Source organism: Streptopelia decaocto, assembly GCF_964273445.1.
Source record: "Streptopelia decaocto genome assembly, chromosome: 3".
Classification (NCBI taxonomy): domain Eukaryota; kingdom Metazoa; phylum Chordata; class Aves; order Columbiformes; family Columbidae; genus Streptopelia; species Streptopelia decaocto.
This window is the reverse complement of record NC_138656.1, coordinates 97,250,240-97,273,901: the sequence shown is the minus strand read 5'-3', so window position 1 is coordinate 97,273,901 and position 23,662 is coordinate 97,250,240. Positions and strand designations below refer to the sequence as shown.

Below are 23,662 nucleotides of genomic sequence, written 5' to 3'. Positions count from 1 at the left end.
GATTATAACTGGAGTAATGATTTCAATGAAACTAAGAATCCCAGGTTCCAAATAAGAGGCACGTTTCCTTTGTCCACATTACCTGCACAGAGTAACACAATGCTATTGGACCAATATCAAATATTTCACTCTCTTCACTATCTTTTCATACACAATATTAACAGACTTACAAAAAAAGAAAAGCAGATTGCCATTTTTTCCTCCATTTAGATGTCTAGATTAGATCACAAATCTGAATCAGAGAGACCAGCATTTCTACTGATATTTTAGACTTCTTTTCTACCACCATTAAAATCTCAGGTTCAGTCTCCATATGTTAAAGGTTGAAACGTAGCATTTCCTTTATTCCTGATCTGCCAATAGGATATCCCATAACCAGTGTGGAATTGCACAAAAGTATCTCAAACTTAGAATATACTTCAGATTATTGCTATTGCTCTAGATATTGTCATTTATAGATTTGCTGGATCTGAAGTCCGATTTAGTAAGACTAATAACAAAAGGATTCAAATTATTTTCTACATCTGTTTATAAGAATGGATCCCAAGAGGCTCTCATGTTTTTAAACCTAAACCATATCTATTCTGCTAACACAACAGGTTGAACCACATTGATTTTTCTGGCCTCTGCAAGTTTCAATTCTGTAGTCACCTGAAAGATCAATGTGCAAAAGTTGTATGCTTAAAAGGGAAGAATTATATGCACAACTGAGAAGAGTAAAAGGACCATTTCATTTCATGATGTGTTAAACATTCTTTATTTCGAGTTTTATTGATTTATACATAAGTCAACATATTCTAGAAGAGGCTAATGATTTCTGGAAAAATGTAGGCAAAATTCATGCAGAATCAGCTTTTTAAAAAAAAAAAAAAAAAGAGAGAGAGAAGTAAAATACATGCTTCCAGATTGAAAAGATGAAGGAGATAAGGAGATAAGAAAAATTTTAGAAGTAGACACAGGAAGAGGAAGCTGATGACTTTGGCTCTTTTCTTTCTACTGCAAGCCCATGACAAATCTTAAGAGAACATCCATAGACTCATAATTTGCTATGCGTTCAGCATTAGCAAGAGTAGAACCTGCATGGCAGACAGGATAGACAAGAACTCACTTTGGATGTGGAGCACACTTCAAACAATTCAGAGCTGTTGTTCCTCTCTACCAAAAGGTGCAACACACTGGCTCAGAGGAATGCTGTTAAGCATTCATCAGTGTTTCAGAAGCACAATTTAATCTTTCATCAGGGTACTTCACGCAGATGAAGCACCTGGTAGTGTTTGCCCGCTCCAAGATAGAAATCATCTTAGGCTACATCAAAATAACTGGGTGTAAGTGCTACATATACAACCTTAGCTCTGGTTTTAGAGTTGTTCGGCCAAAGGATGTGGTCAAGATGTACTGTTCCAGGTGGGTATATAAGATGATCCCGCCTTACATCTCAACCCTAAAGAGCAGACATATGCATTTGGATTCAAACCCAGAAAGCACTCCCAAATTCCACAGTTTAACAGACAGCCTTACTATAGCAAATGTTTCCGTCTGAAATAAAGCAGGAAAACTTTCCATTGCAGAAAACTGCATAAGATTTTTCAAACTACTTTGGCAGGCTGCATCTTAGTAACAACCAATGATAATAGGAAGAAAAAACTGGTTTTGTGGACTTCAAAAGTAAAGCAAGACATGATTTCTCCCATCAAGTTCTTAGGAACTTGAAATTGTAGACTAATGAGAAAAAAACAAACAAACAAAAAACAAACAAACAAACAAAACCCACAAAAAAAACAACCCCCACACAAACAAACAAAACTAAAACAAAATCACAACAGAGAAACATAGTACTGCTGTTTTGCATTTGTTTGAAAGTGTTCAGGGCAGCATACAGAGAGAGTTCATGAACATCAGCACACTTCTGTTTTTCACATAACATCAGCACTTACAAGGACAAATTAAAGAGTGGCTGGTCCTTCAGGGCAAGTCTACTGCATGAATATTGTAAATTCTGCAACGGTCACTTTTAAAGATATTCAGACATTGGAATGCCAATAAGGAATAAGAGCTTACTCAGTGTGATCACTACACTCAAAAGAAACACAGAGCAGGGGTAACTCTTAAGGACTTGCTCCTTATTAAAGAAACAGACAACTGATTAGTTTTTCCCAGCTAAAAAAAGAATTAAAAAAAATCACTATTTCAAGTTACGATTGCTGTTCTACCTAGAGGTGCCAATGGGTAAGGCACTTACTAGATGCAGTTTTCTCTTCCCATTGTTTTATTAAATGGAGTATTTGATCTGCACTTTTCTACAAGCACTTCCTGCAGGATTTGTCGCACCCAGTTCAGACATTAAAGATGAGCCTTACAATCTCTATTTAAATTGAAGTACATCAACTGGCTAAATCATCCAACACTGATCATTTTACCTGGTATAAACTTTAAATCTACCAACCGAAAGTTCAGTTTAACAATTTGTCTTTACAGTAGACCAGAGAAATTACATGACTAATATTACAATATTTTTCCAAGGAATTATTAAGGCATTGCATAAGAAACCATCATATGTATTTTTAAGTCTGCTCATATTCTAGCTTTAAGCCTTCAAGGCAAGTCATGTCTGCAACTATTAGATCTAAGGCAAAGTCTGGGGAAACCTAATTTTCAGCTTTTATTTTTTTCCACGCATAAAAATCACAGTCTCTATCATTTTAACTAAGTGATTTCCGTTTACCCACACTGTAGCCACGTTTAGGCTTCTTGTTTTTCAGAGAGTATATTAGGAGTCACCTAATGAGTTTATCACAGGAAGTAAAGCAAACGCCATATTCCCTTTTCTTCATCTACCTCCCTCTCCTACAATTCTTTACATGTCATATAGCCCTTTTTAAAGCCCAGTTTGGTAAGGCACCTTTCCTCTAGGTAATGCTGAGTGCTATTGCACATAGCATTATGCAGCATGAACAGCATAGTATCTTGCCTGCAAAAGTATCATACAAGGCAGACTGGAGCCATAAGAAGCCAGCATGTTAAAGATCACCAATTTTATAGCTATGACTTTCATTACCTCCTCCCTCTCCACCTTACGGAGCTTCCTTTTCTGAGGAATGATTACTGAAATTATTTAAGAAAAAAAAAAAATGAGAAGGGCTATGCAAGTGTATTTTTCAGTTTAATATTTTATCAAATTTAAAAAAAAAATCTTCAAGAAATGTTTGGAAAAAAAATCACATACATGTTTGAACTTTTTCCTCACAAATTCAGACATTTAAAAAAAATATGTATTTAAGCACAAATATCTTCCCAATGTCTCTCCCAAATAAACAAGTATGACGTTACAACACAGTGCTGAAGAAGTAAGTGGAAAGCTGAAATAACTCTACTGCAAAAGCAGGACAGACTATGAAGCCTCTTAGGCTCTGCTCATGGGAAAAGGTCCACAATCCTTCCAAAAGAAGAGCATAAATCACAGCCTGAGGATTCTTTCTGCCCATTATAATTTTTTACATTTGCAAAGGGGAATCTCAACTCAGTGCCACCTCTTGCACATCCTGCTTCAAGGCTGCCAACTGAACATTACAAACACGTATTTCCCACTGCCAAGAATCTTACCAAACCTTTTTCAGATGTGGTCCTGAAATACAGGTTGCACAGAACTATGCATTTCAGTATGTACAAATATTAGACATTATAGAACTGGTGTCCATGTAGAACTGCAGCCAGCCATGACCTTATTCAGCAGAGTCAGAGGGTACCTGGTTCTACCAATGCCAAGCCCCCTTTTATTTCAGGATAGCAGGTATTATATTAAATATGATGCAAAAAAAGTCCTTCATTCCAGAATTCTAATGTAGATAATTTCCCAGCCCTAAGTTTTTGAAACATGTTATGCCTCTGTTCAGTATTATCAGTTTACTTCTGCTGGTTCTGACACACCCTACTTCAAGGAAACATGCAGGATTTCTCTTATTTCAGTATGTCTTTATTTTCTAAATCAGCTACTGCAGTAGATTAGCAGTAGTCCTGTTTTCACTAAACACTGTCAATTCAGAATAATTGCTTTGTGTATGGTAGTATCAGAATGGTACAAAGCTTGGGGAAATAATTAACTTAATGAAGAAGAAGCTTCTCTTCATTTTATCCTTCGGTGCCCATAAAAAGACGGATTCTACAGGTGATGAATGTGTTTATAAGTAAAATCATGTAAGGAAATCTTCTCCACTAACTAAGGTATTTTTTTGCACATTTCATGCCTAATTTTATTGCCAAGGATGTACAAATGCCTCTGACACTGTATCAAGTAAGTGTTTCTTCTCTGGAGAGGATGAAGAGAGAAGAGGGAAACAAAACCAAAAAGCAACCCAGTAATAAAACTCATACAGACTATTTTCTTTCTTTTTTTTTGTGGAGTTGTGCACTGTGCAATAACTGCCATCACTGGTTTTGAAGGAATTATTGCAATTTTTCTTCTAACCCTGAAAGAATGTGAATAATATTAATATACATTCAGTTGTACACCTTTGTACTACCTTATTTTATCAACAAGTTTTTGGGCAGAAAGACATTTCATTATGTTCCACTACAGCTGGCTAATTAGAATCCAAAGTGCGTGTACGTAACTTTTCGTCTGAGTCAACAGGGCGGTCTTACCTTCACATAGTCTTTAAATTAATCACACGTGTTTCTGAAGTCATAAGGCTTTCAGCTATGCTCGGCAACAAAATTAGAGGCATGCAGGCTGACAGTGCTATTTCTTTAAAATAAATCTGTTTTGAAGAAGTCCTGTGTAGTGCAATGCCTACATTTTCTTTCCCCCTATAAAAAGGGGCCTTGCCTTGGTGGTACGCTGCAACCTTCCAATGCTACTGAAGACGTGTTTGGAAAACGGCTGGTGTTTTACCTCTCACCCATCACCACTCTCAAGTCACCCGACTCATTTTTCAGCATTCTCACCCCAGAGATCTCAACGGGTAAAGCAACGAACACCGAAGCCGCCGAGTATTTTAGCCTGATTGCGAGCAGCAGCTTACGACAACGGAGGCTTTCTGAGCAACACCTTCACTTCTCATCTGGCACCATCTACCGCCCAAGGCGGGCACGGGCAGGGGCCGGCGCCGCAGCGGGTCCCGCCGCCGGGGAGCGGACACGGAGCGCCGGGGAGCAGCGGAGGGGCGGGAACAACGACTTCCCCCCTGCTCGCCTCCTCTCTAAAACACTGACAACATTCGGATTCAGGGATTAACTCTGCAAGAGGATCCTAACTCTTACCTTATTCCAAAAAGGGGGATTTTGCTCCAGCTTGCTTACAACAACAAAACACTTGTTTCCCCAACAGACTTCTCTGTTTGGACTTGACATTGCTGCCAGCTTTGATTAAGGACTGTGGTTGAATAATACTGTATGGGCTACAGAAATGCTACCTGAAGATAGTAAAATATATCCTATGCAGTTTCACAAAAAGGAAAATAAATGAGCTAGGAAAGAAAAAGTTGATAGTAAGTTCAGTTCAGCTGCTGGCAAGTGAGAAAACACAGGTGACTTGAATAAGTACCACAGGTGGGCAATAGCACAGCTGTCACCAAACACAGGGAAGATTGCTTCCAGAATAAAAACAAAATGAAACAACAGCAACTAAAAACCAAAACAACCAATCAACCAACAACAACAAAAAACCACCACCCCCCGACCAAAAAAATAAACACTCCGCAAACAACAACAACAAAAACCTTCCACATCATCCATGACTGAAGTATGGATTTACCTCCTAAGAAATGACAGAATCACTATGTTATGATCATGTTGCTTACAGCTGCGCTACATGCAATCATCTAACACCAGCATTTACAGCAAATATGAAAAATTGATGTTTAGAGAATCGATATGTGGAGGTCATTACTACTTTGCAGTACTGGAACACTGATGTCTACAATATTGATTAATATTCTGCAGAGAAATCATTATCAAATTATGAAGATGCATATTATGTAATAAAACCTCCTCCAAACACCTTGTTGTCTTCATCACAACAGCTAAGCAAATTATGTATGCGCTACATACTCCCCATACTTAAATATAGTATGCGGTTACGTACATGTCCTTCAGTTTTCACTGAATTCTAAGTAGATAATAGATCGTATCAGTTTATTTCCTCAAGTGCTGTGAAGTTTTTAGTGAAAAAAATTACTCACTACTAAGCAAAGTGTTATTTAAAGTGTGTTGACATTCACATGTATTATAGAAATTAATACAGTGAAAGACAACAGCTGCAATTCTTTCCCAGTGAGTTCTGGTGGTGATTTACACGCACAGGCCCATCTCCAATGTTTTGAGAAAGTTTTTCTCAGATCTAATTGGTTCAAGCACTAAAACTCAGGAACAAAGGACCACATATCAGAGAAACTTCAGAAAACCTGAGCCAGAAGCCCTAAAATCAACAAGTTAAACTAGTAAAAAAAAGTCAGTTGGGTCTAAAGTGGCATATTACATGACATGTTTCACTGCCAAACTCCTCTCTACCCTTTTAACATGGAAAGCTACAAAATTAAGAAGACACTACAGTAATAAAAATAATTCTTTTGACAAATACAAAGAATGAGGGGTTATCTGAAAAAGTTACACTTTTTAAAATGACTCTAACAGCCTGCTTCTAAAAAGTAACTATGAATTGTTTCCTATTACTAGTAATAATAATAATAAAAAAAATCTTCAAAATAATCTAGAAAATGCTCAAAACCATGGTTTGCTGACAGTAGCATAGTAATGCAGACAGAATATATCTGAACAAATTAGAAAACCAAAATACAAAAACTGAGGTGACAGTTGACAAGACAAAGTTAAATGTGCACAACAAAAAGCAGCTTTCCCAGGGATATTGAATGATATGAACATACAAAGTAATTACGGTCATTTTGTAAAAAGTTCGACATCTAAAAATGAAGGAAATTACTAATATATATGTTTAATATGAAAATTTGAGCATTCTTGTAAAAGTTACTGGCATTAAACCAGGATTTCATTTAAATAATGAAACCTTTTACAATACTGAAGAATTAAATATCCTATCTCAACTCCATATGTTAAGCCACATAATAACTGTTCTGACTGCCAAGTAATAAATTAAATCAGAAGGCTAGATAGGCTCCACAACTGAATCTTTGGTCATGAGTTGAACTTTGAGAGTATCTGATAAAGAAAAGGTCCAAATGAAAAATACAGTCAAACTATAAACTCAACATATTGGGATACTCAAAAGTAAGCACCAATATTCTATTGATTCTCATAAAATAGTAGTGCAAATCATAAAATAGAGGTGCAAAATTGATGCAAATGCAACACAAAAAAAAACTCCACCAAACTTTCTAAATGCATTTCAATGGAGGATGGATTTAATGAACAGCAATTAAGAGCACCTTCCATGAAAAATTGTACTGGGAAGTACCTACTTTTTGTCTTTATTCCCCATGAAAAACATGTGTCTCTTGTTTGTTTTAATGCAGGTTGAAGCAGAAGGAATCTACATAAACTATGTAAAATCTACCAGTGCTTTTGTTCAGCCTTGAGATCAGTTATTTACCAGTCTTGCTTGAAATTAAGTCATGAATCAGCACCAACTGAATTGTTTCTTCGGGCAACTTGGGGGCAAGCATTCATAGATGAAATTTAGATGTTACTAGGGAGAACAGAGGGAAAGGAAAGGAATGGGAGATTCTAAGGTGAGAAAGAAATGCAATCACCTGCAACTTCCTTCTCACAACCTTTCTTGGAGATGGGCATGCTATATTGCCTCCTTGTACTGTTGACAGTCAGGGTATGTCCAGGACGACAAGAGGAAAGAGTACAGTCCACCTTATAGCTGTAGTGAATCATTTACGGGAAAGTCGTCTGGGGGAAAGCCACCATAAGGATCCTGACTAAGGAATTAAGCGTTTCTTTAATGCAGCTCTGCAGCACAGCATCTCCAGGCTGCCTGTACCAGAATCCAGCCATTGGAAAGCACATTTGTCAAGGGTCTCTACCCTTCACTTCTTATAAGATAAGTGGAAGATATGTAGAGATACATTCTCAGATGGAGATAGCAATAGCTCAATTACGTTTGCTTTCTGAAGTATAAAATGGAGGATGGGAGCTCACTCTGTTTCCAAAAAAGCCTGGTGTGTGCTAAGATCATCGTCACTTTGCTTGAAATATCTTTGTATACATCCCCTACATAACACCTGCTTCTAATACTAATATATTGCTCTAGCTCAAGATGGAATCTACTGGTTTGCCATCTGTCTAAGCAGAGGTGATCCACCTTTTAGAGATGATCCACCACTTGAAATATCCCCCTCACTCAGACTGATTTATTCCAGCATTACAGATCATTCAGAACTCTCTGTACTGCTAGATTTGACTACCTCCTCGTGCTGCAGCTTCTCATACTTCACAGCTGCCTTTGAATGTCATCCGTTAATTTCTCCCCTCATCCTCTGCAGAACTCTTCCTACTGCTGTTAATCAGGCCATTTTGTTTTCTAATTTTAAATCTGTTATAAAACCTTCTCTCTCCACCCCCAGTGCATATGGGCAGGTTTTCTTTACTGCAGAGCTCTCAGATACCAAAGTTAGACCATTATTTATCACTAACATTGTCTAATTCCTCCACCATTACTTTTATCGTGAAGTTTATCAAGAAAAGGAAACAAACCTCTGCTTTCCTTCCTCCACTACTTAAAACTATTTAAAAGGAATCAAAATGTTTCCTTAAGGCATAAAGGAAATCAATGATTGAACTCATAAAGAAACTTGAACATCCAGTCCAAATAGCAGATTTGTAGATCTGCATGGGGCACCCAGCATCACAAATGCAATTTGCAGGGTTAGACATGTCCAAACTCTTAATGAGCCAGTGTGGGCAGTGGTGCCAGTAGTAACCTGTAAAAAAAAACAAACAAACATATCCTGTGTTCTGGTGCCTCCCAAGGTACATGTCTGTGGTCTTTGTTCTGAAAACTGAAAGCACTCAAGGTTTGGTAGATTTCTAGGTATACTTTTAGGCCTGCAATTGCCTTTTTAATAGTCCCACATAAGTGTCTATAGCTTTTGAAGGTCTAGGCTGAAGCCACTACTTTTCCAACATATTTGGCAACACAGAGGTTCTCATAATTTGAATTGGGCCTAACATGTCCCAGTCAAGGAAATATTGACATTATACTGAGAACAACTCAGCCTTGTACTATGCTTAGTTTCAAACACTGGCCATTTCTTATGCAATCAATGACCTTGAGAAGAAGATAGCCAGACTAGATTTGAGCAGTGCTAACAGTACAGTAGCTTTATGAATTCATAGCACTGTAGGTATTTCAACATGAGACAGGTTTCGATGGGTGGTCATCATGCCAGTCACATCTTTCTGAAAAGGAAGAAAGAAACCGGGTAACTAGGATTCCACCAATAACTCACTAAATCCTTTTAGTGAATCAGAATGGAGAGGTACACAAGAAGACTGTCAAATGCAAAGTCTTTAGCCTCTGTAAACAGAAGGTGTTCACCAGTGTAGGCAGCACTGTTGATATAACATCAGAAAGCAATAATACTAGTGGAAGTGAATTTAGTATAGGAGAAGACCATTACTATTTCCTGTCCATATAGAGTATATGAGTTGAAGTCTTAATGTCTTGTATAATATTCTGAATATGGTGGCATAGATATTCAAATCAAACAGCTCCAGCTGCAAATAGGCACAAGCATCTTTAAGTTTGTGCCTATTTATGCCATCTTTAAGAACCTCATGCAGTCCGAGCACAGAGCTTTCATTGTAGCAAAAAAAAAGATGGAGTTTAAACTAATGAAGATAATGCTCAACAGAATGTTGTTGAATGTGATAAGAGACCTAGAGCATGTAGACAAGGGGAAAATTACTCTGTTTACCACATAAACCAGCACTAATTCTGTCTAAAAAGAAAAATAAATCCTATTTTCCTGTTATTGAGAGCATATATTCTGAAATGTCACAAAATACAAATTAACAACTACTGGAAACAATACAATAGAGAGAAACTGCAGAGGGTAGGAAATTCCTTCCCACTTAAGCTATTAATAGCACATGAATGTTTAGAGCATTATGCCTGCAACAGGCTACAGTCTTTTTCTTTTTCTACCTTGGTTTCAAAAATGCAGGCTAACAGAATATATACTTTCTTAAAACTGTTTTAGAGACAGCTCAGGCATGCAACAAAAATAGCATGCAGTAGCAATTTAATCTAAATTGCTCTTAGGAAAATACTACTAATTGCCCCTTTTGCACACTACCGATTTAACATCTTCAAAAAATACATCTTTGTTTTGGTTCATTCATCTTCCCCCACTCACAATTAACGGTTGCACACAGCATACAGATATATTCTTTTCAGGCTTTTCTAATTTATTTCCAAACAGTATGTATTAACAAAAAGATATTTGGTATGTTATCTTTCTGGTCCTGAAGAAGTGATGTGAAGGGACTCAGTGAAGATCTTAAAGAATCTTAAATGTAAATCAAAATACAGTTCATTCAGCCATAGGATTCATTCGCGTTTTTAGCATCTACCCTACCCAAACCAGACTTTCCTACTGATGTAGGGAAATCTTGCTTACTATTCTGAACTGGATGGATTTTTTATTTAGATATTTAGCTTGCCAGTACACTAATATCCTAATACTCACTTCAGTCCAGGATCAAGACATGCTTATTATTTTTAAAATGGATTTCTCTGCTCTCTATAGCTAATAAGAACTATTGCCCTCCAGTTGTACAAAAAGGCCAACCTTTAAACAGTAACCCATGCATGTGTAGCAAAAACATTTGTTCCACTGTTAATCAGGTATATGTAAGGGGTTTTCTATTTTCAGTTATTTCAGCAAATCTAGAGCACCATCAGATGGCATATAGTGTACACACCAAATGCTTGTCTTTAGAAGAAATTATCTGTATGTGTTTTCATAAAAATAGCTGTTCCCTTTCTAATATTTTCTTCTGTGCATACACTGAAGAAGTGAAAAGGTTATGAAATTTCTAATTTCTCTTGCAGATAATTCTATCAAAGGAGAAAAAAGGAGGATTTGCATCTTTTTTTATATCAGCTATGTAGCATATATTACAAATATTCATTATGATATTAAGTACATGTACCTAAGCAAAGATAACAATATGCATTATGTGGTACAGGTTGAAAAGCACCATTATTCCACCAATCTTAAGACACATTAACTGTTCCTCACTTGTGATTTCAGGGTCCATTCAACATTTAAGTGACAGATAGCACTAATTTTCTTTTGTAGGCTTTAGAGAGCTTGACCAGAGGACAGAGAGACGTTCTTTTATCCTCTGTCAGCATTACAAAAGTGCTTACTTTTTACAACTCTGCCTCCCTTGTGCCACATAAGTGATTATAGCTATCAATATGCATCTCCCATGTCTTCAAATGAAGACAGAAGGGGTGGGAATGGTTTAAAGCAATAGCCACTGCCACTTCTTCCAGCAGAATTAGAGGAGAACATCACAAGCAGGTCAGTATGTTTTCTGAAAAAGGGAGCTTTGAGAGCATACATCATAAAAAACAGGATGTATTGGTTCTCCCTGAATGATGTTCACACCCACAGCTCTCCTCTGTCCAAAATCTCTGTTCAAGCACAATTAAGCCTTAAATTAGCCATCTAATGATAAATAAATGATGATGGACACTGTGCAAAAAGGAGATGATAAGTGCAAAAAAAATACTCTTGTCAAGTTCTAATATTGCCATACCAGATGTTTTCTTTCCACATCCTATGCGGATATCTAGTCATTTCTCTCACAATACAGTCAGCACTGACATAGGCAGTGAGTTGCCAAAGGATAGAAATCACCAACATAAGGCAAGCTAGAAGTGCTTTCTAGGAAAAGCTTTCTGAAGAAGACAGACTATCTCCAGCAAACTAAAGAAAGAAGCGAGTCCAAACCCAGTGCATAATGTGAAGGATGTAAATTTACAAATGCCTTGTCAGTCAGGAGTGTTTTGAGCTATTACAAAGCACAAACAGGGAAACAAGAAAAAGGTGAAAACTAAAATGGAAACTGTATTAGAACTGTTTAAAAGCCTTTAGATATGGACTGAACTCAAAGGTGAAAATCTACAGGGCTGGACACTCAAGTCTCCTAAGGAAGGAAATGAAACTGATGGAATAGCAGCAGGTGGTAATGATTTTTACTGCTGTTTTGTATGTATTGATTAAAGTAGATTTGTCCTCCCTATGGGAATTTGCAGATTCTGAAATGTATAAAGGAAATTAAAAAGTAGTTGTACTTGCAGGCATTAAAACTAATTGGCTGCAAACCTGACATCTTTCATCCACAGTACCCATATGGTTTAAATAACCTAGAAGCTCTGTAAAAAAAAAAAATAATGAAGAGACTTTATTTGGTAAAAATGTGACTTTTCCAAAGGAGATCTTAGGCAAGAAAAACAGAAAGCAGCAATGAAAACTCAGATTTACAACCACTTCATTTTAGTAGCTGCAAACCCCTCATCAATCACATTCTTCCAAATCAGCTCATGCAGCATCTCAATAGAAAAAGCTAGAGCTCTAGGTTATGCTAAATTTATGTTGAAAATATTGTAAGTCTTGCATGATGAAATTCCCAGGAGGTAGCTGGATATAAAATGTACAAACATACTTGGCAAGGACTGTGAGCTGTTACATGTGAGATGGGCATTGGTTGCAGGAGAAAGCCACACACAAAATAAGCACATTTAGTGCTACAATGGGGAACCTGTTACTTAGAAAGCCTGGTAAAAATTATTTTCACTAGAAGAGGCTTCAGCGACAAGAAACATCATTTTTAAAGACCTATAGACTGGAAGAGAATCAGTTCTCAGGAAAATACTACTACAAAGTGCGCTATTTGCTTAAGAAAAAAAACCAGGAGGTTACATGCATGAAATGCTCGTTTTTCTGTTCATATAGAACAGTTTTAACTTTTAGTTACTTTGTTCGCTGATAGGAAATACCCATGCAGGCCTGCCAGATGAGGCAAAGAGATCCTTTCTTTACAGTGCTCACTCCTCTCTTTTCAGACACATCCAGATGGGAAGTGAGGTTGCTATTGGTCCCAATCCTGCTTTAGGGTCTATTTCTGCATTTTATGCAATGACTGTTTAATATAAGCTCCGTAAGGGATGATGGCAGGAAGGATGAGACCAAGGATTTAGTAAGTGTCCTAACCATCAGGCTGTACAATCTTGCTCCTTCTTGTCTCTTCTTTTGTCTACAGAAATGTCTGAGAAGCTGAGAAATCTGAGTTTGAATCACTTCAGGCTGTGGATGAAAATGCCTCTTACATCCCTCAGTTCTGTTTACACAAAGATATTACATGTAAGCCTATGGGTAAGAGTGCTTCCTTTTAGAAAAAAAATAGGATAGTTAAAAGTGCAGTTGTCTTTGAACACTAACTTGTGACTGTGCAGTAAGTTTCTCATGTTCTTAAATGGAACCCCCAACATGTATTTTCTGGGTCTCAAATGGTCTTCCTACCACACTGCAGAACCGATTGGATGCTTCTGTAGCTGTGCTGCAGCTCCTGAAAGACTTTAAAAGGTGAGGAACCTGTAGCTGTTCGACACCATGAAGACGAGGTGTTGGCAGTACAGTGAGCTTCAGGTTTACATTTGTGAACTTAGACGCCATCATTTTTTTTTGGCCTGGCCTAGCAAGGCTGTAAAATACACTTTGGAAACACACATTATTGCAACACGCTAGTCACTGAACAGGAATTAAAGAAATATTTCGGGAGTTATAAAAAGTTAAGCATGACTTCAAAGGTTACTAAACTATAATTAAATATCAAGTTCAAGTTATTCATGTGGTTAAATAGCTTGAAGATGATGGTTTAATCCAGTCTGGTCTACATCATGAACTTTATGAATTCCAGATACTATACATTTCTCTTAGCTATGTTTTTTAACATGTATTTTGGAATTAATGCTTCCTTCAATTTGTTCAGTCAATCCACAAAGCAAGCAATTTGGCAGTTCCAAATAACTTGCTAAAGGTGATATAAGGCTGGGCTTTTTTATTTTCTTTTTTTTTTTTAATTAGTTACCTCAGCAGTCTTTTATACTGTATAAATAGAATGTAATATATGTCTGGCATACAGTGTCTTCCTGTAGGTTATCTGTAATTAAAAATAGTGATTAGATTATGCTGATGCACTTAAATCATAGTTTTTCAAGTAATGGATTCCTAGAGGTCTTCATGATCAGCAATAAAAAGACAAAAATACTCCCAGTAGATCTGAAATTCTACTATAATAGGAGACTGAAAGCCATATTTTACAGATACGTGGTGCACAAAGAATCAGACAGATACCTGGCATGTTTTCAACAGTGCTAGATGCATAACTGCTGTAGTTTCCTGGAAACAGTTGTCGAAAATTCTTTGACGAGATGACAGGCTTAGCTGGTAAAAGTAACGGCGTAGATGTAATAAACACTTGCAAGGCTTAGCACTACATGACACCCAGAGTAAAATACTTGCACTATTTGGTATCAGTAAGGCATGTGTTTAATGGACGCAGAACCAGCTAACTGACAGGCTCCAAGAAGTCAGAGACAACAGGGACTCAGCAGTCGGTGGAGGCATTTTGAACAGAAGTTATGCAGAGCCACAATGGCATCCTGACCAGCGGTGACACTCCTGGTTTGTGGGTGAAGGTGACAGTCTTCTCCAGCACCCACTATGGAACAAGAGCTGTGGGGTTCATTTTCTCAGGTCTTGTGGCAGAGGGCCTGGTCCCAGAAGGCCTGTGTCCACCGTGGGCACAAGGGGGAAATGTGCCTGAGAGAGGTTTTACCTCTGGTGGGGATGGTATCTACTCTCCTGGGTCCTCTGCTTCAGTTCTCTCACCTCTCAGCAGCTCACAGACTGAACATAGCCATCATACTCTCCACTCAGTGACAGTGTAATATCACTGTCTTAATTTTACAGATGGAATGACAAGAAATGTGCTTACACTCACTGGCTGCAGTCAGCAGAAGAGTTGAGGAAGGCATCCGAACTCCCAGTGCTGCAACCACAAAACCACTGCTCTTTTTATCACCACATAGATGGCTGGCTGGCTTCAAAAATAGTTAAGGTCATGTTTGCTGACATTGGTATTCATTATTTTTTTTTTTTTAATTAATTAAGACACCGTTTGTTTTTTGTTTTTTTTTTTTTTCCTGAACACCAGGAATATTTTACTTCATGTTCACTGCAGAAAAGCCACATTTGCTTTTCCAGGCTTTCCATCAGGGGCTGCCAATGGCTGGCTGCTGCTGGAGATGCTGGAAGGGAGAAGCTGCCATCCGGAGGCAGTATGCAAGGAGGTGGCGCAGTGGGCACACGCCCAGCTTTGCTGGCTGGTGTGACAGGACTCACTCTCATCATTTTCCCCTCTCCCTCCCCTACTGTTTAAATATTGAAGTTCCTTCAGATGTGATTGGAAAAGGGCTGTAAACCGGCTCAGGGTATGAAACGCACTGCTGCCATCAGCAGAAACACAGGGAAGAAGGTGACATGTATCTGACATGTGATCTGTGTGATACCAGAGGCAAAACTGCTGTCTTAAACCACTGGAGGGTCTCGGTAAAGCCAGTGTCTTAAGCACAATAATCCAGCAAGGGGATAATGTGTATTACTATCTGAAGAGATATCACTGACAGTCAGATGTTATTTTTACTTATCTACCATTTTTTGAAAATCAAACCTTATTTTGCTTCATCTGTCTTACTATTTGACTGGCAGAAAGTGCTAGTAGCATGTAAAATTAAAATGTTACCTTCAGACATTTATTAAATATAGAATTATCAAAAATGCACAATTTGAACCTTAGAAACAACAAAAAAGTTCATTTTACAGATCAGACATAGCTTTCCTGTGAAGACTCAATCTTCCACATTTACAATAATATATCACACTTAAAGCAGCAAATAATAATGACAAATTGAGACTGTACATAATGTGAGTCCATAGAAATTACAAGTACATAAAGCAATAACAGTCAATGTGTGTGAGCCCATAAAGATTAGAAAAAAAATGAATATTTCAGCAGTACAATGGAAATCTATAGACTAACAGATGCAATAAAATACAACAGAGGAAGTGTAGTGCCTACTTATTCTCAGAAGTAATCAGGTAAAGAAAATAAGTTTTGTGAATAAATGAGGTTTTTTTATAAAAAGCTCAAATTAAAATTACCACTTTTAATGGAATCTTATTTTTGCCTTGGCATATTCTGCTGGTGACTAATTATTTAAGTGTTGTTAATTAATACAGTGTTACAGATTCCTATTAGAAGTACATTATTTGCTATTCATCAATTATTTGTCTCGTGTTAAGAAGAAAAAACTATCCAGTGAAGAAAAGATGGCCAGACACACAGCATAAAAAACAGACAGTGAATTACTGACGTAAAAATCTCACAGGTACTTTGTAGGCAACAAGCACTGAAAATTTCTATCCTAATCTGTTCATAAATACTTAGAAGCAGCCAACACAAACATGAATGGGAATGTTTTGTGATTATTTGTAAACCAAATAGAGGCAACACTCCTATGGTGAAATCCTGGCACTGCTAAAAATCTCCAGCAATTTTGCCAGTTACATCAGCGGTTCAAGGGTTTCACCCCTGGAATCTCGTTTTTATTGATACAGTTTAGACAGCTGCAGGGAGTCATGTTTCTTTTTTCATTAAGGCAGGTTCCCAGTGTCTTATGCTAATGGTTGATGCCACCATGCTCTCCAAGGGACTATTCATGAAGTCAAATACCATCTAACAAGTGCAAATGAAAGAATATGAATAGAAGTACTTATGATGTTCCTGCCATCTCTGCCATATTTTTAAGGAATAATCTCTGCATCAAAGGGTCATTCAGAATTACGAAATCCAAGGAAATGTCTCTGTTTTTTAGCCTGGCTTTGTGAAGAAAATAAGTTTATATAAAATTCTGCTGAAATCTATCCACCCTTCTCTTCCCAGCAATTTTTTGGCCTACTGCATAAATTTAAGCAAATTTAAGAAACTGGTAGGGGAATCAAGGATATTAAGTTGCAGCAAGTTTCATGAAAACAAGGAGAGACAGAGTAAGATGCTATTAATTCCTTCACTCATTGCCTCTGAGATGTCAAAGAGTGCATGTAAGTGAGTACATGTGAAACATAAATCTGGACAAAACCAACCGTCATTAATATTGATTCTCACTGAAACGGATCATATTTATTAGCCGAGCTTTTGTGAGCTAGGTAGATAGTTTCATTCTAAATGGTTTGGGCCATAATGTATTTCCTCTCAATCTAGATTTTTATGAATACTGTACTCATTTATGCAAAAGAAAATTAGAAAGTCTCCTGTCTAGACACTGTGCTCCTGCATTATTAAAATTTATTTCTCAGTAAAGGCACATTCAGGGTTTCAAGGAACTTAGCCATTAAAAAGACCAAGAGTTCTGTTGGTTTTACAATAAATAAATTGGATTAGCATTCATAACCTTCTCATCTAATACTATTTCAGTTGTTAGAAAGAAAAGTTGCTAGCTCTTTACTTGGTTAAACACCTCTGAAATTCAATATTTCTATAACACTTCCTTTAGATGTTGAAGATATCAGGCCAGTTTGTGGTGGACACCAGCAGGCTGGGGAGCTACAATTCTGTGATCCCATAAACAGTCAGTTCCTTTCTTGCCATATCCGCATATATATGGATAAAACTAAAGGTATTCAAAGGAAAAACATCTATTTGGGGAAAACAAAGCATCAATAAATCAAGCTAGTGTTTATGTGTTCGGAATGCACAGCCCTGCATAACATGAGCCCTGCATGAGACCATTCCTTCGATTTTCTTGCCCAGCTGTGAACAAATGAAAACAGAAGAAAAGCCATGCTGGGTCAGACCAAGAGCTCAGCATCCTGACTCCCATCAGTGGCTGTAAGCAGATGCCTATGGGAGGCTGAGAACTTCTTATTCTGCTTTGTTCTCTGTTCTTCACCTAATAACTGCTACCTTTTTATTTGCTTTCCTAAGACTACAGGCTAAGCTATCTGTCATAATTTTAAGATTTGCTCCAGAATGGAAGTGCTCAAAGACAGTCATTTCATAAGTTGGCTGCCCTTTGTTCTTCTTCCCAGTATCTATCACTTTATGTTTATCTACACTGAAAGATATTTCTCCAGGTTGTACCTTTCCAATACATGTGACTCAGCCTTTTTCCAGAACTCAGTACTATCCTAGCATGCATGCAGACAGATTGTCATACATCTTTTATCATAAAATGATGCCTGTGCATGTAGAAGTACCTTGATGTTGTCTCAGTACAATTTCTAACTGTCACAACCTCTAATCATAAACCCACTGATGAACCACCTCCTCTCACCATGGTGCTACCCCTCGTTGCTTTCCGTAGCTGCAGTATTGCCTCTAATCACAATGCTGTTGCCTCTAGCTAGCAAGTCACCCCTGTACTGGTACCCCTCACTGTGCTATTCCCACTCATCACAGTATCACTTATATGACCATTTAATTTTGTTCTAATGTATTATCATCCATTGATTTCAGCTCTGCATAGGTTCATTTAAAAGAGCCTTTACTAAAATTCACTCACTTATGTTACTGTCCTTCATGACTTCAACAAAGGTCCAACATCATTTTATCTTGCCATTTTGGTAGACTCAGTTGTGATGCTCTCTCAGCTCTCATGATTTCCACTCTCTGAGTGATGACTAAAGGGGAATCATCTAAGCAGCTAATTGGGTTTTATTAGTGATTCATCATGTAGCTTCACGGAAGAGCCTCCATCTCTCACAAATATTATCAGTACACCTTGGATATCAGTCACAGAGAGGCCCCTTCAGCAATAACTTCCTTCTTCCTATAACACAAAAAGCCTCTCTTTCCTTGATAATGTCTACACTTCATTTTCTAGAAAATTAAAATAAGGACTTTGATGATACTAAATCATTCAGTCAGGACAAACTAAACACAATATTGTTGTTATTTACTTGTAGAGAAAGGATATAACATTTCATCATAAAGCATGCATCAATTTTAATCAATACAATCAAATGGCTGCACTGGCATACTTTGCTCTAGCTTTCCAAATGAGGTATGTTTATTTCCATTTATCAAGAAATGTCAGCAGAAAATTCTTTCATCTTAGATCTGCCTTCTGACATATCTGCTTGTAAAACCCTTCCTAAAAATATGTCCCAATAGTTGTACTTAGGAAGTATTTATAATCTACACAATTAACAAGCATAGATAAAGATTATGCATACTCTCTGCAATTAGGTAACAAAGATTTGGTAACAAAGATTTGGTATATATGCACATGTGTAAATGAATATACATACATGCATACTGTATTTTAGTAAATTACTGGCATGTGTTATTGTGCATTGTGAATCATGAATCCAATTCACAGCTGATCATTTCCCATTAAATTAGTCCTTTCCATATGGTATCTCCAACGCAAAGCCTACAACTTACTTATTGTGGTTAAAACAAAAAACATCAAGAACACCCTGTTCTAGGATTTAAAAAGATGCTTAGAATCAAATTAATCTACTATGTCTAATACCGTGTCAAGATTTAAGCAATTTCTTTTCGTTTTAGGCATTTTATTTTTAGTCTATATCTATTACAAGTTCGCATGTTATTTCTTTGTACTACTGACATAAAACAGAAGCAATTACCAAAAACTGGAGAGGAGTATTATAGTACAACATAATATTTACCCACAAACTACTAAATCAAACCACCTTTGTCCTTTTTTTATTACTTTATTACTACATGGCATGAATATAACCAGTACACATTTATTTGGATGTACACAGTGAAGACTTTTATTAACTTAAATGGGAAATTCGTGTGAAATCTTGCCTCTAGTTACATACTTGAAACCAGCTGTCTATACAGCACATTTTTAGGAGTTGCATTATAAGTGGCTTACAATCATATTTCTTCAAAAATAGTAATACTAAAAATTACAAAATGTATTTTATACAAACTTGGGTTTATTTCTGAAAAAAATATATAAAATATATACAAAAATAATACTGCATTAGTTTACCGTGTCATTAGGGTTATTTTTTTTATTTATAATCTGACCAAATTCCATCAAAGGATAGGGTTGAAATATCATTCCCGTTTTTAATTAAGTAGGTTGAGAGCTTGCTACTGAAATTAGGACTGGTTCTGAACATTTTTGATTGGTAAAATGGAGCATACAAGACTTTCATAGTTCCCAAAAGCACTTTATAGCTCTACCATGTCTGCAGCTGGTCTTCAAAGTGTTTGTGGACTAAGCTGAATAAATTTTGTTCTTCATGTGTTCTCTTTTCTCTGCCTCTTTCATTTTTGTAACTGGACATCCAGCCAAAATGTCCTGCACTGGCCATTTAGGACGAGAGTTGTTTCAAATCTAACCACTTATCTGTGGTTCATGTAATTCTTGTTTTATTACTTCACCACCCCTTCAGACTTTGGTGCTGGCACTTTTCCTGTGCAAGTGACATTCACACTATAGAATTGAGCTTTATTCATGGAACTGTGAAGCAGACAGAAAGTATTCCAAAATGTGGAAAATTAAAAAAAAAAAAAAAGATTAAAACCAAACAACTTTGCCGTGACATTTGCTGTGCTTTGCTTCTTGGCACTGTTTTTCTGGCAGAGGAGCACTGAATAAAATGTAAATCCATAAGTAATGAAGAGTTATATCAGTCAGGGCTAATAATAGAGTAAGGAGTTACATAAATCAATATAGATAATAGAATCTATTTTTGAACAGTATGGTGATCTGTTTGCAAGGCACATATATGTAATTCTTTTTATATTATCAGCCAATATTCAACTGGTGTTTGTCATTATGTTCAGTAGACTACAGAAAAATGTAGATAATGTATATAGTTAAATGAAAAGTGACAACCAGCCATTTTATGCTTTCTAGTTCTTAATACTCCTTTCAGCAGGAGTATCTTGGTAATTCTATGCTGATGTTTGCCTCAAAGACCCCAGAGAAATATTTCTCCTAGAGATCTAGTGCATTAAACTGGCTGATAATGAATATTTACTCTAGCAAAGATAGGGAAAAACATGCAGTGTCAATGGCCAGCGGTTTAAAATCATCATAGCCACTGAGCCTGGGAATCAAACTAGCAGTAGAACAACTTCCCTCCGTTGCACTGGTTCCTCAGCTTTCCCTGTTTGGGGGCGATTACTCTTTTCCATCAATCCTACTTGATATGTCAGTGTACAGATAGCAAAATGGCATTCAATTTCTTTTTGAAGCAGTGTGGCCTTGCAAAAGCGTTTCTGATTTTCTACTCACTGTCTTCTGAATGTCTCCTTTGACATTACTGTGTTTAGATTTTTCTTTCCTTCTGTCTATTTGTCTTGTGTAAAAATGCATTTTCCCCATAAGGTTTTTAACATTTTACTTCCACTTTCCCAATTTTCATGTCCCTGGCTCCCTTTAGATGATTTTTCAGTTTTCATTACATTATATGGTCTTTCAAAATAAAATTATTATTAACAGTTTTGATGATTTATTTATTTCTCTTCAATTTTAAATATAAATAAATTTATTAAAATGAAACCTTTAGTATAACAGCACATAACTTTTTCTCCTGGAGAGAACACAGCAATAACATTATTCCTGTAATCACCAACACCTAAGGTAAGCTATTAAAATAGGAAAAAGAAAACTAGCTAGTAAAGAGGAAACATAAGCATGAAGCAATTCTAGGCAAAGCAGCATTAAGTTGGAACAAACATCGAGAAATTGGAGTCATAACACTGGTGATGATGTCTGTATATTAAGGACACAGAGAATCCCATTTCTGTTGCATACATGTTCTAGAAGGATGTCTTTCCCACAAAGCTATACAATATTAATGGGTGAAAATGGTACTCTATCATTTATGTTAGTGTTAGTCCATTTTATATATGTAATTCTTTCTTTTTTGCAGTCTCAAGAACATAAGAGCTGCTGTACACTTCAGATCAAGGGTCTATTTGGCCAATCTTCTGTCTCAGCAGTGGCTACAGACAAATGTTTAGGAAAGAGTAATAAAAGACTAAATGTATGGGCTTCTTCCCCTAATACTCTCCTGAACGCTGAGTTATTTTCAGGATCGGGGACTTCCTGGGTTATGTGCAATTTGTTCATTTAATAGCTGCCAGTGGAGCTCTCAAGTATTCCTGACATCTTTTGTGTAAGGCATAGGTTGGGTTTTTGGTTTTTGTGGGTTTATTTTGTTGGTTTTTTTTTTCTTTGTTTGTTTGTTTTTGTTGTTGGTTAGTTTGGTTTGTTTTTTGCATTCCTACTCTCCTTTGCCAAGGAATTCGACAAGTTTACTACCTGTGTAGTTAAGAAACACTTGCTTTTGTCATTTGTACCTCTCTTGCCCCCATATCTAGGCAAACAAGCCTAAGCATTTTCTAAAGAGCAAAACAATTTCAAAACTAAGAGCTGAGGAAACTGCATCTAAAGCAAGGGTGTCAAACTTATTTTCACAAGGGGCCACATCAGCCTCGTGGTTGTGTTCAAAGGGCCATATGTAATTTTGGTACTGTATAAATGTAGGAGTAGTTACATGATTTAAAGTGTTCTGTTGGTGAGGGCACCTATCTGAAAGGAATCACAGTTCAAATCTACTCTTTTTCCATTTGAATGTGAAGTCTGAATCCTGCTATTAGTTAGGATATCTTAATCAATAAGATAGAGAAGAGTGTCAAGTTTCTTCACTCCCTTGTGAAAAACATTTAGTTAGTCACTGGCTTAGGAAGTGAAAATGAGAACAAATCTGCCATTGACTCTGTTATGCCAGTTCCTAATGCAAGCACCATAGCGTTTCTCTTTAAACAAAATCAAAACATTGTCAGGAGGATGCTGAGGAATGTGTATTCCAGTGGTGATGTGCTACCCCTTGAAATCACAGACTTTAGCCTTCCTAACAGAAAAAAAGAATCAAACTTGACTATACTACATCTTTGATGCATGTTTATTTTCTGAGCCATTGGGCAGACCACTAAGCCAACATTTTTTTTTCATCTCAAAAAGCAGGTTTTTCTATTAAAAAATCCATTTTAGATCAAAGGAAATGTTTCATGTTGACTAAAACATGCTTTATGATATTAGTAAGAATTTTTAAAAATAAATGCAATTCAAACAGAATTGATCCCTGTACTCTTTTATTTAAGTCTGGCTGCAGAGAAATATTATTATTCCCGCAGCCCTGAGAACACTGTCATAATTAATGCATCTGAACCCACAGTAGAAATGATCCAGACGAAGTAATTATGTGAGGCTGTTATATATACTCCAACTCAAATCAACTCTAATTCAGCATTAGTTAATAGACATATAAAAGAAAATAATATTGCAAGCCAGACTTGCACTTCTAGAGGAGACAGCGTAAAAATAAACAATGCAGGTGTCTATTAATAACCCTAATTTTCTTATTCTGACTTATTAGCATATTTTAAACTTTGGGAAAAAATATATTACTCTAATATGCATTAATGAAAATATTTTAAAACTAAATCCCTTACATGTAATTTTCACTTCTGTGAAGTCAAAAATACTTATCACGCTAGTGCTACATGTTGTTTGTCCTAGTGCAATTACATAAAAATCAATATTCAA

At 36.7% G+C, this 23,662-nt stretch overlaps 1 protein-coding gene across 1 annotated transcript in view; it reads right to left on the bottom strand.

The window, feature by feature from the left end:
* CSMD1 (CUB and Sushi multiple domains 1) overlaps window positions 1-23,662 on the bottom strand; it is a gene marked incomplete at both ends in the record, with an annotated part of 1,064,284 nt that overhangs the window by 986,863 nt on the left and 53,759 nt on the right. The window lies entirely within an intron of this gene.